The 12,328-nt window shown below is 43.3% G+C and overlaps 1 protein-coding gene across 2 annotated transcripts in view; it reads left to right on the forward strand.

The window, feature by feature from the left end:
• The window catches only part of LOC115195568 (protein eva-1 homolog C), a 205,602-nt gene that overhangs the window by 113,456 nt on the left and 79,818 nt on the right, over window positions 1-12,328 (forward strand). The window lies entirely within an intron of this gene.

A 12,328-nucleotide genomic window follows, 5' to 3' on the forward strand; every position in this document is an offset into this window, starting at 1 on the left:
CCAACAAGGAAATAGTAAAACAATAAAATAACAATAAGAAGGCTGTATAGAAGGAGTACCGGTACCGAGTCAGTGTGCAGGGGTATGAGGTAATTGAGGTAATTATGGGGGTAAAAGTGACTAGGCAATCCAGATAGATAATAAACAGAGTAGCAGCACTGTATGTGAAGAGTGTGAGAGTGTGTGTATGTGGGAGTGTGTGTGGGTGGTGTCAATATGCATGTGTGTGTTTGTTAGCATATGTAGTGTGTGTACATTGAAGTGTCAGTGTAGTATGTGTGAGGGTAGAGTCCGGTGAGTGTGCATAGAGCCAGTGCAAGAGTGTCAGTGCAAAAAAACTGAAACAAAACACACACACACGTTGTCCAGACACCTGCTGATCCAGGGAATCAATCCATCAGTGCCAGGGTCTGGAGCCTCTCAGACCGGACATGTCAACAAACACACACACAATGTCTAAGCCCACCTAACCCACACACTTATACACAACCCCTTAATGCTGATCAAATGCTGCCCCGAATCCTGTTTGAATGGTCTCCAACAGCTGTCCAGTGCCTATCATAACAGTAACAGTGGAACTCAGATTTGAGACTCTTTTTGGTCTTTTTCATGTTATTGGAGACGTTTAGGCTCAATCTCTGTCTGACCCTCCTTATCTGTATTTGATAACCAGAATACCAGAGTGTGCTGTTGGACAGTTTCAGAGATGTGGAGTGTGTGAGGAGGGGGCCACACAAACAAACACACACACACACACACACACACACACACACACACACACACACACACACACACACACACACGCCCAGTGATGTGGAGTGTCAGTGTCAGGAAGGGGCTAGGTAGGGGGAATGGGGGGACAAGGAAATTAAAGGGTGTAGGGCAGGGGGAGAGGGGTGACTTTTGGCATGAGGAAATCATTCTAGCTTTAGTAGACATGAAATCACCAGGAGCTTGAGGCTTTAGACCCAAAACACACGGCCAAGGCAACAAAGGAGTGGCTCAAGAAGAAGCACATTAAGGTCCTGGAGTGGCTTAGCCAGTCTCCAGACCTTAATCCCATAGAAAATCTGTGGAGGGAGCTGAAGGTTCGAGTTGCCAAACGTCAGCCTCGAAACCTTAATGACTTGGAGAAGATCTGCAAAGAGAAATCCCTCCTGAGATGTGTGCAAACCTGGTGGCCAACTACAAGAAACATCTGACCTCTGTAATTGCCAACAAGGGTTTTGCCACCAAGTACTAAGTCATGTTTTGCAGAGGTGTCAAATACTTATTTCCCTCATTAAAATGCAAATCAATTTATAACATTTTTTACATGCATTTTTCTGGATTTTGTTGTTGTTATTCTGTCTCTCACTGTTCAAATAAACCTACCATTAAAATTATAGACTGATCATTTCTTTGTCAGTGTGCAAACGTACAAAATCAGCAGGGGATCAAATACTTTTTTCCCTCACTGTATACAGGATGCTACCCTAAACAACATAACCTTCACACCAAATCAAAATTCCAAACCTACAATCTGATTTTGGACGGAATTACCTGGAATGCTTCATAAACCCAAGGATTATTATTCCCAAACTATACAGCAAATGCTCTGGCAAACAAACAAAAACCTGAAAACACCATCCAACCTAGAACTGAGTGAGTAATGCTTAATCTGAAGCTATTTTTTACTTTTATAAGCCAAGAAGAAAAATACATTACAATGATATATTTTACTTTATAAGGACTGAATGCTAAGGCAACCAAGCTTGATAGGACAAAGAGATACAACTTCAATTAGCACTGACGTGTGAAGCGTGAGGTGTCGATGCCTTTGAGCTTGACGTATGGCAGGCTACCCCACCCAAATCCAGAGGCCTTGAAGCTGTTCAGAGACCATCCACTGGCATTTTCTATAATAAGTCTGCCTCCAGAAATAAAAGCTTCTCCCAAGTGGGTGTGACATCTACTCCCGTTGTCTGCCACACTGCTGCTTGGATTCCACCTGGCGATCTGTTCACCGTCTGCCCTGGGTTGTCTCCCCCTGTCTGGTACAGGTACCCCACCACACTCCCCACCCCCTTCTCTCCCAAGCTTTTTCTCACCTCCAGCACACAGACACTGTTGGGGCGAGAGACTCTGATCTTACAATGGCTAGCCCCAAGTTGTTATATATTTAAAAATGTTCTTGTGTATTTTGCTATTTGCCTCATGACTCCGGCATGCTTTGTTGACTACGAACTTTCTTTACCCAACCGTGGGACAGACTGTTTGTTCTCACACTCGGGACTCTGACTTTCTATTGGTTACACAGACTTTTGGCCTCCCATCCCATTCTAACCACCTCTCACCGGCTTTGTATTCATGTTACCTGATGAAATTGCTGTACAATATGATCTTGTTGCCATCTGATGCACATTCAGATGTCATAAATCACCACTGCAGAGCTCTCCCTATCCTATGCTGTGCCTTGATTGTATTACTGTTGATGATATCTGGAAATGTGCATGTACACCCTGGCCCATCTACTGTTGCAAGCCCCAATTCTGACTTGTGCTCTGATATCTGCTTCACTGATTTCTGCTCTCGTAAAAGCCTGGGTTTTTTGCATGTTAACATTAGAAGCTTATTACCTAAAATGGATCAATTGAAAGTGTGGGTTCACAGCTCCAATCCAGATGTGTTGGTCGTTACTGAGACGTGGTTAAGGAAGAGTGTTTTGAATACTGATGTTAACCTTTCTGGTTATAAGATTTTTCGGCAAGACAGATCTTTCAAAGGTGGGAGAGTGGCAATCTTTACCAAGGATCACCTTCAGTGCTCGGTTGTCTCCACAAAGTCTGTCCCCAAACGATTTGATTTGCTGGTTTTAAGTATTCAACTTTCAAATAGCTCTTTGTTGACTTTTGCTGGGTGCTATCGTCCTCCATCAGCATCGGCCTGTACCCTACCTTCCCTAAGCTCTCTCCTGGCCCCTTACACTAAGTCTGAATGTGTCCTGCTAGGTGTCCTAAACTGGGACATGCTTAAACCACCTGACCAAGTCCTAAAGCAATGGGACTCCCTAAACCTTTCTCAGATTATTGTCAATCCCACAAGGTATGACTCCAAACACCCAGAAAAGGCTACTCTTCTTGATGTTATCCTCACAAATAATCCTGATAGGTATCAGTCTGGTGTTTTCTGTAATGACCTCAGTGACCACTGTTTTATAGCCTGTGTTTGTAATGGCTGCTCAGTGAAACGACCTGTCCTGATTTGTCATAGACGCTTGCTAAAAAACTTTAATGAGCAAGCCTTCCTTCATGAACTGGCCTCTGTAAAATGGTAAAGAATCAGCTTGATCCCCTCTGTTGAAAACGCTTGTACCTCTGTTTTTAGATTTTCAGTGGTACTGTTAACAAGCACACCCCATAAAGAAAATGAGAATTAAAAACAGGTTCAGCCCCTGGTTCGAACGTGATCTTGCAGAGTTACTCCACCTCAAGAATTGCATTTGGCGAAAGGCTCGGCACACACATACTGAGGCTAACTGGCTTTCGTTCAGGCAAATGAGAAGTACGTGCACTAAGGCTATCCGGAAGGCCAAAGTTAGTTACTTTAAGGAGCAGTTCTGTCTCTGTGGGTCTAACCCCAAGAAGTTCTGGAAAATCATTAAAGACCTGGAGAATAAACCCTCCTCCTCACAGCTGCCCATGTCCCTTAAAGTTGATCATGTGGTTGTTACTGACAAGAAGCATATGGCTGAGCTCTTTAATCACCAATTCATTAAGTCAGGATTCCTATTTGACTCAGCCATGCCTCCTTGCCTGTCCAACATTTCCTCATCTCCCACCCCTTCTAATGCGACTATCCCCGATGCTTCTGCCTCCTTTCCCCTGCCCTGCTACAAAGTTTCTCCCTGCAGGCAGTCACTGAGTCCGAGGTGCTAAAGGAGTTCCTGAAACTTGACCCCAAAAACCATCTGGGTCAGATGGTTTAGACCCTTTCTTGTTTAAGGTTGCTGCCCCTATAATTACATTTACATTTACATTTAAGTCATTTAGCAGACGCTCTTATCCAGAGCGACTTACAAATTGGTGCATTCACCTTATGATATCCAGTGGAACAACCACTTTACAATAGTGCATCTAAATCTTTTAAGGGGGGGGGGGGGGTTAGAAGGATTACTTTATCCTATACCAGGTATTCCTTAAAGAGGTGGGGTTTCAGGTGTCTCCGGAAGGTGGTGATTGACTCCGCTGTCCTGGCGTCGTGAGGGAGCTTGTTCCACCATTGGGGTGCCAGAGCAATCACCAAGCCTATCTCTGACCTTTTTAAACTGTCTCCCCTCTCTGGGAGGTTCCCTTTGCTTGGAAGGCAGCCATGGTTCGTCCTTTATTTAAAGGGGGAGATCAAGCTGATCCTAACTGTTATACAGTGAGGGAAACAAGTATTTGATCCCCTGCTGATTTTGTACGTTTCCCCACTGACAAAGAAATGATCAGTCTATAATTTTAATGGTAGGTTTATTTGAACAGTGAGAGACAGAATAACAACAAAAAAATCCAAGAAAATGCATGTCAAAAATGTTATAAATTGATTTGCATTTTAATGAGGGAAATAAGTATTTGACCCCCTCTCAATCAGAAAGATTTCTGGCTCCCAGGTGTCTTTTATACAGGTAACAAGCTGAGATTAGGAGCACTCCAAATAAGAGTGTGCTCCTAATCTCAGCTCGTTACCTGTATAAAAGACAGAAGCAATCAATCAATCAGATTCCAAACTCTCCACCATGGCCAAGACCAAAGAGCTCTCCAAGGATGTCAGGGACAAGATTGTAGACCTACACAAGGCTGGAATGGGCTACAAGACCATCGCCAAGCAGCTTGGTGAGAAGGTGACAACAGTTGGTGCGATTATTCACAAATGGAAGAAACACAAAAGAACTGTCAATGTCCCTCGGCCTGGGGCTCCATGCAAGATCTCACCTCGTGGAGTTGCAATGATCATGAGAATGGTGAGGAATCAGCCCAGAACTACACGGGAGGATCTTGTCAATGATCTCAAGGCAGCTGGGACCTTATTCACCAAGAAAACAATTGGTAACACACTACGCCGTGAAGGACTGAAATCCTGCAGCGCCCGCAAGGTCCCCCTGCTCAAGAAAGCACATATACATGCCCGTCTGAAGTTTGTCAATGAACATCTGAATGATTCAGAGGACAACTGGGTGAAAGTGTTGTGGTCAGATGAGACCGAAATGGAGCTCTTTGGCATCAACTCAACTCGCCGTGTTTGGAGGAGGAGGAATGCTGCCTATGACCCCAAGAACACCATCCCCACCGTCAAACATGGAGGTGGAAACATTATGCTTTGGGGGTGTTTTTCTGCTAAGGGGACAGGACAACTTCACCGCACCAAAGGGACGATGGACGGGGCCATGTACCGTCAAATCTTGGGTGAGAACCTCCTTCCCTCAGCCAGGGCATTGAAAATGGGTCGTGGATGGGTATTCCAGCATGACAATGACCCAAAACATACGGCCAAGGCAACAAAGGAGTGGCTCAAGAAGAAGCACATTAAGGTCCTGGAGTGGCTTAGCCAGTCTCCAGACCTTAATCCACAGATTTTCTATGGGAGGGAGCTGAAGGTTCGAGTTGCCAAACATCAGCCTCGAAACCTTAATGACTTGGAGAATATCTGCAAAGAGGAGTGGGACAAAATCCCTCCTGAGATGTGTGCAAACCTGGTGGCCAACTACAAGAAACGTGTGACCTCTGTGATTGCCGACAAGGGTTTTGCCACCAAGTGCTAAGTCATGTTTTGCAGAGGGGTCAAATACTTATTTCCCTCATTAAAATGCTAATCAATTTACAACATTTCTGACATGCGTTGTTCTGGATTGTTTTGTTGTTATTCTGTCTCTCACTGTTCAAATAAACCTATTAAAATTATAAACTGATCATTTCTTTGTCAGTGGGCAAACGCACAAAACCAGCAGGGGATCAAATACCTTTTTCCCTCACTGTATTTCTATTTTGCCCAGTTTATCAAAAGTGTTGGAAAACTTGTCAATAAACACCTGACTGGCTTTCTTGATGTCTATAGTATTCTCTCTGGTATGCAATCTGGTTTCCGCTCAGGTTATGGATGTGTCACTGCAACCTTAAAGGTCCTCAATGATGTCACCATTGCCCTTGATTCTAAGCAATGTTGTGCTGCTATTTTTATTGACTTGGCCAAAGCTTTTGATATGGTAGACCATTCCATTCTTGTGGGCTGGCTAAGGAATATTGGTGTCTATGAGGGGTTTTTGGCCTGGTTTGCTGACTACCTCTCTCAAAGAGTGCAGTGTATAAAGTCAGAAAATCTGCTGTCTCAGCCACTGCCTGTCATCAAGGGAGTACCCCTAGGCTCAATCCTAGGCCTCTTCTCAATTTACATCAACAACATAGCTCAGGCAGTTGTAAGTTCTCTCATCTATTTATATGCAGATGATACAGTCTTATACTCAGCTGGCCCCTCCCCGGATTTTGTGTTAAACGCTCTACAACAAAGCTTTCTTACTGTCCAACAAGTTTCTCTGCCCTTAACCTTGTTCTGAACACCTCCAAAACAAAGGTCATGTGGTTTGGTAAGAAGAATGCCCCTCTCCCCACTGGTGTGATTTTTACCTCTGAGGGTTTAGAGCTTGAGGTAGGCACCTCATACAAGTACTTGGGAGTATGGCTAGATGGTACACCTTCCTTCTGTCAGCACATATCAAAGCTGCAGGCTAAAGTTAAACTTAGTTTCCTCTATCGAAATCGCTCCTCTTTCACCCCAGCTGCCAAACTAACCCTGATTCAGATGACCATCCTACCCATGCTCGATTACGGAGACATCATTTATAGATCGGCAGGTAAGGGTGCTCTCGAGTGGCTAGATGTTCTTTACCATTCGGCCATCAGATTTGCCACCAATGCTCCTTATAGGACACATCACTGGACTCTATACTCTTCTGTAAACTGGTCATCTCTGTATACCTGTCGCAAGACCCACTGGTTGATGCTTATTTATAAAAGCCTCTTAGGCCTCACTCCCCCCTATCTGAGATATCTACTGCAGCCATCATCCTCCACATACAACACCCATTCTGCCAGTCACATTCTGTTAAAGGTGTGGCTTTGGAACAAATCTCTGAATGTCCTTGAGTGGCCCAGCCACATTTAACATTTAACATTTAATGTAACATCTCTGTAGAGACCTGAAAATAGCTGTGCAGCAACGCTCTCCATCCAGCCTGACAGAGCTTGAGAGGATCTGTAGAGAAGAATGGGAGAAACTCCCCAAATACTGGTGTGCCAAGCTTGTAGCGTCATACTCAAGAAGACTCGAGGCTGTAATCGCTGCCAAAGGTGCTTCAACAATGTACTGAGTAAAGGGTCGGAATACTTATGTAAATGTCATATTTCAGGTTTTTATTTTGAATAAATTTGGACATTTTTCTTCATAAACTGTTTTTCCTTTGTCATTATGGGGTATTGTCTGTGGTTTGATGCGGGGTGGGGGAAACAATTTAATCCATTTTAGAATAAGGCTGTAACGTAAAAAAAATGGGGAATAAGTCAATGGGTCTGAATGCACTGTATTTAGGCCTAATAAAGTGTTTAAGTTGGACTGCCGCAGGCTATTGTGTGGCAGTATATTCCTGTATTGGGGTCAGTGTTGGCTGTGGGGGTCCCAGTGACCCAGACCCCTCAGCCCTACTGTCTCAGAACTTCCATTCCCAGATGGCCACTCTTCTTATCTCACCACCACTTCCTTCCTCTCTGGGGCCAAACACTGCCTGCATGGCCTCCTGCACACAGAGAGAGACACAGCCACAGGGTTTCCTGATATGTGTGTGTGTGTGTGTGTGTGTAAATTGGTACTAAAGCCCTGCATAGCATGGCACACGCCAGACCTCATCTACTTCTAGCTTCAAGGGAAGCGTTAAGATCTCTCCAGAGTTCCTCAGAGAAATTAGAGCAATAAACACACACACACACTCACCCCCACTCACCTCCTGGAAGAAAACAAACTGTTGCCCTGACGACTGAACCCTGACCATCAAGCCCGCCCTGCCGGTGACCGTCTGTTTCCACAATTTGTTTGTTCGTTGACACAAGCACACCAGAGACTAAGTGGCAGTATGTGTGTGTGTGTGTGTGTGTGTGTGTGTGTGTGTGTGTGTGTGTGTGTGTGTGTGTGTGTGTGTGTGTGTGTGTGTGTGTGTGTGTGTGTGTGTGTGTGTGTGTGTACGCATGTGAAGAAATCCGTTGAACCCTTTCTTCAGTATACCTAACACCAGTGTAACCACCTTATCTAGTTCACTGGGTCCTAGCCTCTTGTGCTAGCCTCCAGCCTGTAGCATGCTCCTGTCCCCAGTCTTCAACCCAGGCCTCCCCTCCTCTCTTCTCTATCTGATCTCATCTCAGCCACTTAAGTGCTGCAATTAATCAATTTCCTGTAACCAATCACCTGCGTTTAATAGGCATTCCTTTTTATCCCCTGTAGAAACCTACAACTAACTTGCACTCATCCACAGACTTGTTCTGGCATTCAGAGTGCCATTCGGGGATATCCATTACGCTAGAGCGCAGTGAGGGGAAGTCTATTGGAAGTTTGGAAGTTTATAGAGGGAGACTTTATCTTGATAAGTCCATGGGGTTTTAAAACCTGAGGGAGGAGGGCTGTTTGTGTGTGTGTGTGTGTGTGTGTGTGTGTGTGTGTGTGTGTGTGTGTGTGTGTGTGTGTGTGTGTGTGTTCAGCTGCAGGCCAGCTAGGCAGCAATGGGTCCACTGGGCCTCCCTCTGCCTCTAAATCCTGTTTGTTATAGATACATGTTGTTCTGTCCTTGAGCTGTTCTTGTCTATAAATGTTCTGCATCCTGTCTGTTATAGATACATATAGTTCTGTCCTTGAGCTGTTCTTGTCTATGAATGTTCTGCATCCTGTCTGTTATAGATACATGTAGTTCTGTCCTTGAGCTGTTCTTGTCTATGAATGTTCTGCATCCTGTCTGTTATAGATACATGTAGTTCAGTGCTTGAGCTATTCTTGTCCATGAATGTTCTGCATCCTGTCTGTTATAGATACATGTAGTTCTGTCCTTGAGCTGTTCTTGTCTATGAATGTTCTGTGTTATGTCATGTTTCATGTTTTGGGACCCCAGGAAGAGTAGCTAATGGGGATCCTAATAAAATACCAACTACAGTTTAAACACACACACACATACATCTAGAGGTCTAACCACAGGCAGGTCTCTAGTGGTTATATGGTCTCTGTTGCCTGTTGAGCTTTGCAGACGACACTACAGTGGTAGGCTTGATTACCAACAACTACGAGACTGTCACGACATCCGCCGAAGTCGGTTCCTCTCCTTGTTCGGGCGGCGTTCGGCGATCGACGTCAATGGTCTTCTAGCCATCGCCGATCCACCTTTCATTTTCCATTTGTTTTCCCACACACCTGGTTTACATTCCCTCATTACTTGTCGTGTATATAACCCTCTGTTCCCCCCATGTCTGTGTGTGGAATTGTTTGTTGTAAAGTGTATGGGCACTTCTGACTGGTTCGCGACGGGTTATTTGTACTAGAGGTCGACCGATTATGATTTTTCACCGCTGATGCCGATTATTGGCAGACCAAAAACCGCTACCGATTAATCGGACGATTTCTTTGTGTTGTTGTTGTAATAATGACAATTCCAACAATACTGAATGAACACTTATTTTAACTTAATATAATACATCAATAAAATCAAATAAATAATTAAACATGTTCAATTTGGTTTAAATAATGCAAAAACAAAGTGTTGGAGAAGAAAGTAAATGTGCATTATGTGCCATGTAAGAAAGCTAACGTTTAAGTTCCTTGCTCAGAACATGAGAACATATGAAAGCTGGTGGTTCCTTTTAACATGAGTCTTCAATATTCCCAGGTAAGAAGTTTTAGGTTGTAGTTATTATAGGAATTATAGGACTATTTCTCTCTATACGATTTGTATTTCATATACCTTTGACTATTGGATGTTCTTATAGGGACTTTAGTATTGCCAGTGTAACAGTATAGCTTCCGTCCCTCTCCTCGCTCCTACCTGGGCTCAAACCAGGAACACATCGACAACAGCCACCCTCGAAGCAGCGTTACCCATGCAGAGCAAGGGGAAACAACTACTCCAAGTCTCAGAGCGAGTGACGTTTGAAACGCTATTAGCACGCACCCGGCTAACTAGTTAGCCATTTCACATCGGTTACACCAGCCTCATCTTGGGAGTTGATAGGCTTGAAGTCATAAACAGCGCAATGCATTGCTAAGTGCTGCTGGCAAATGCACGAAAGTGCTATTTTGAATGAATGCTTACGAGCCTGCTGGTGCCTACCACCGCTCAGTCAGACTGCTCTATCAAATCATAGACTTAATTATAACATAATAACACATAGAAACACGAGCCTTAGGTCATTAATATGGTCGAATCCGGAAACTATCACGTTTATTATTTCAGTGAAATACGGAACCGTTCCGTATTTTACCTAATGGGTGGCATCCATAAGTCTAAATGTTCCTGTTACATTGCACAACCTCCAATGTTATGTCATAATTACGTAAAATTCTGGCAAATTAGTTCGCAACGAGCCAGGCGGCCCAATCTGTTGCATATACCCTGATTCTGCGTGCAAGGAACGCAAGAGAACTGACACAATTTCACCTGGTTAATATTGCCTGCTAACCTGGATTTCTTTTAGCTAAATATGCAGGTTTAAAAATATATACTTCTGTGTATTGATTTTAAGAAAGGCATTGATGTTTATGATTAGGTACAGTCGTGCAACGATTGTGCTTTTTTTCGCAAATGCGCTTTTGTTAAATCATCCCCCGTTTCGCGAAGTCGGCTGTCTTTGTTAGGAAGAAATAGTCTTCACAGTTCACAACGAGCCAGGCGGCCCAAACTGCTGCATATAGCCTGACTCTGTTTGCAAGAGAAGGGACACATTTTCCCTAGTTAAAAGAAATTCATGTTAGCAGGCAATATTAACTAAATATGAAGGTTTAAAAATATATACTTGTGTATTGATTTTAAGAAAGGCATTGATGTTTATGGCTAGGTACACGTCGGAGCAAAGACAGTCCTTTTTTGCGAATGCGCACCACATCGATTATATGCAACGCAGGACTGGCTAGATAAACTAGTAATATCATCAACCATGCGTAGTTAACTAGTGATTATGATTGATTGATTGATTGTTTTTTATAAGATAAGTTTAATGCTAGCTAGCAACTTACCTTGGCTTCTTACTGCATTCGCGTAACAGGCAGGCTCCTCGTGGAGTGCAACGTAAAGCAGGTGGTTAGAGCGTTGGACTAGTTAACCATAAGGTTGCATCCCCAAGCTGACAAGGTAAAAATCTGTCGTTCTGCCCCTGAACAAGGCAGTTAACCCACCGTTCCTAGGCCGTCATTGAAAATAAGAATGTGTTCTTAACTGACTTGCCTAGTTAAAACTTCTTACATCTAGGCATTCCGCCAGCGGAACCCCTAGCCAACAGCCAATGGGGTCATGTCGCGAAATACAAAAACCTCAAAAATGCAATAATTTCAATTTTTCAAACATACGACTATTTTACACCATTTTAAAGATAAGACTCTTGTTAATCTAACCACATTGTCTGATTTCAAAAAGGCTTTACAGCGAAAGCAAAACATTAGATTATGTTAGGAGAGTACATAGACACAAATAATCACACAGCCATTTTCCAAGCAAGCATATACAGTGGGGGAAAAAGGTATTTGATCCCCTGCTGATTTTGTACGTTTGCCCACTGATAAAGAAAGGATCAGTCTATAATTTTAATGGTAGGTTTATTTGAACAGTGAGAGACAAGGGTTTTGCCACCAAGTACTATGTCATGTTTTGCAGAGGGGTCAAATACTTATTTCCCTCATTAAAATGCAAATCATTTTATAACCAGCTTTTTTCTGGATTTTTTTGTTGTTATTCTGTCTCTCACTGTTCAAATAGACCTACCATTAAAATTATAGACTGATCATTTCTTTGTAAGTGTGCAAACGTACAAAATCAGCAGGGGATCAAATACTTTTTTCCCCCACTGTATGTCACAAAAACCCAAAACACAGCTAAATGAAGCACTAACCTTTGATGATCTTCATCAGATGACACTCCTAGGACATTATGTTATACAATACATGCATGTTTTGTTCAATCAAGTTCATATTTATTTCCAAAAACAGCTTTTTACATTGGCATGTGATGTTCAGAACATGCATTCCCACCCAAAACTTCCGGTGAATTTAGGAAATTAGTCATCATAAACGTTGA

This window comes from Salmo trutta, chromosome 1, assembly GCF_901001165.1.
Source record: "Salmo trutta chromosome 1, fSalTru1.1, whole genome shotgun sequence".
In the NCBI taxonomy this organism is placed as follows: Eukaryota; Metazoa; Chordata; class Actinopteri; order Salmoniformes; family Salmonidae; genus Salmo; species Salmo trutta.